Below are 2,500 nucleotides of genomic sequence, written 5' to 3'. Positions count from 1 at the left end.
GCGCCCAGGAGCACATCTTTTTCGACCGTAAAGGAGACAGGAGGCCGACTCTCTGCCTCGGCTAAATGGAGAGGGAATTTCAGAAGGGCCAGGGCACAAGCATGGACCTTTTTCAGCTGTAAGGGAGGCAAGAGCAAGGTGTGATGTAGGTCCCCGGGGCCTGCTGGAGGTCCAGGTCCATGCCCGATGTGAGTAGCAGCAGGGCCAGCGCGCCCAGGAGCACATCTTTTTCGACCGTAAAGGGAGACAGGAGGCCGACTCACTGCCTCGGCTAAATGGAGAGGGAATTTCAGCAGGGCCAGGGCACAGGCATGGACCTTTTTCAGCTGTAAGGGAGGCAAGAGCAAGGTGTGATGTAGGTCCCCGGGGCCTGCTGGAGGTCCAGGTCCATGCCCGATGTGAGTAGCAGCAGGGCCAGCGCGCCCAGGAGCACATCTTTTTCGACCGTAAAGGAGACAGGAGGCCGACTCTCTGCCTCGGCTAAATGGAGAGGGAATTTCAGAAGGGCCAGGGCACAAGCATGGACCTTTTTCAGCTGTAAGGGAGGGAAGAGCAATGTGCGATGTAGGTCCCCGGGGCCTGCTGGAGGTCCAGGTCCATGCCCGATGTGAGTAGCAGCAGGGCCAGCGCGCCCAGGAGCACATCTTTTTCGACCGTAAAGGGAGACAGGAGGCCGACTCACTGCCTCGGCTAAATGGAGAGGGAATTTCAGCAGGGCCAGGGCACAGGCATGGACCTTTTTCAGCTGTAAGGGAGGCAAGAGCAAGGTGTGATGTAGGTCCCCGGGGCCTGCTGGAGGTCCAGGTCCATGCCCGATGTGAGTAGCAGCAGGGCCAGCGCGCCCAGGAGCACATCTTTTTCGACCGTAAAGGAGACAGGAGGCCGACTCTCTGCCTCGGCTAAATGGAGAGGGAATTTCAGAAGGGCCAGGGCACAAGCATGGACCTTTTTCAGCTGTAAGGGAGGGAAGAGCAATGTGCGATGTAGGTCCCCGGGGCCTGCTGGAGGTCCAGGTCCATGCCCGATGTGAGTAGCAGCAGGGCCAGCGCGCCCAGGAGCACATCTTTTTCGACCGTAAAGGGAGACAGGAGGCCGACTCTCTGCCTCGGCTAAATGGAGAGGGAATTTCAGCAGGGCCAGGGCACAGGCATGGACCTTTTTCAGCTGTAAGGGAGGCAAGAGCAAGGTGTGATGTAGGTCCCCGGGGCCTGCTGGAGGTCCAGGTCCATGCCCGATGTGAGTAGCAGCAGGGCCAGCGCGCCCAGGAGCACATCTTTTTCGACCGTAAAGGGAGACAGGAGGCCGACTCACTGCCTCGGCTAAATGGAGAGGGAATTTCAGCAGGGCCAGGGCACAGGCATGGACCTTTTTCAGCTGTAAGGGAGGCAAGAGCAAGGTGTGATGTAGGTCCCCGGGGCCTGCTGGAGGTCCAGGTCCATGCCCGATGTGAGTAGCAGCAGGGCCAGCGCGCCCAGGAGCACATCTTTTTCGACCGTAAAGGAGACAGGAGGCCGACTCTCTGCCTCGGCTAAATGGAGAGGGAATTTCAGAAGGGCCAGGGCACAAGCATGGACCTTTTTCAGCTGTAAGGGAGGGAAGAGCAATGTGCGATGTAGGTCCCCGGGGCCTGCTGGAGGTCCAGGTCCATGCTGGATATGCGCTGGAGGGTAACTGCAGGAGAAGGAAAGCTAGTGGGGGATTAGAGCAGGGGAGGATGTGCGTCCCCGGGGCCTGCTGGAGGTCAAGGTCCATGCTGGATATGCGCTGGAGCGTAACTACAAGAAAGGTAAGCTAGTGGGGGACTAGAGCAGGGGAGGATGTGCGTCTCCGGGGCATGCTGGAGGTCAAGGGCCATGCTGGATATGTGGTGGAGGGTAACTGCAGGAGAAGGAAAGCTCATGGGGGATTAGAGCGGAGGAGTATGTGGGTCCTCGGGGCCTGCTGGAGGGCAAGGGCCATGCTGGATTTGTGGTGGAGGGTAACTGCGGGAGAAGGAAAGCTAGTGGGGGAGTAGAGCAGAGGAGTATGTGGGTCCCCAGGGCATGCTGGAGGTCAAGGGCCATGCTGGATATGCGGTGGAGGGTAACTGCAGGAGAAGGAAAGCTCATGGGGGATTAGAGCGGAGGAGTATGTGGGTCCTCGGGGCCTGCTGGAGGGCAAGGGCCATGCTGGATTTGTGGTGGAGGGTAACTGCGGGAGAAGGAAAGCTAGTGGGGGAGTAGAGCAGAGGAGTATGTTGGTCCCCGGGGCCTGCTGGAGGTCAAGGGCCATGCTGGATATGCGGTGGAGGGTAACTGCAGGAGAAGGAAAGCTCATGGGGGATTAGAGCGGAGGAGTATGTGGGTCCTCGGGGCCTGCTGGAGGGCAAGGGCCATGCTGGATTTGTGGTGGAGGGTAACTGCGGGAGAAGGAAAGCTAGTGGGGGAGTAGAGCAGAGGAGTATGTTGGTCCCCGGGGCCTGCTGGAGGTCCAGGTCCATGCTAGATACGTGGTACAGGGT

Source organism: Aulonocara sp. 'chitande type north' Nkhata Bay, unplaced genomic scaffold (genome assembly GCF_057382095.1).
Source record: "Aulonocara sp. 'chitande type north' Nkhata Bay isolate Kocher_YH1m ecotype deep benthic unplaced genomic scaffold, A_spYH_male_GT1.1 unmapped_scaffold_33, whole genome shotgun sequence".
Classification (NCBI taxonomy): Eukaryota; Metazoa; Chordata; class Actinopteri; order Cichliformes; family Cichlidae; genus Aulonocara; species Aulonocara sp. 'chitande type north' Nkhata Bay.
This window is presented reverse-complemented; position numbering follows the sequence as displayed.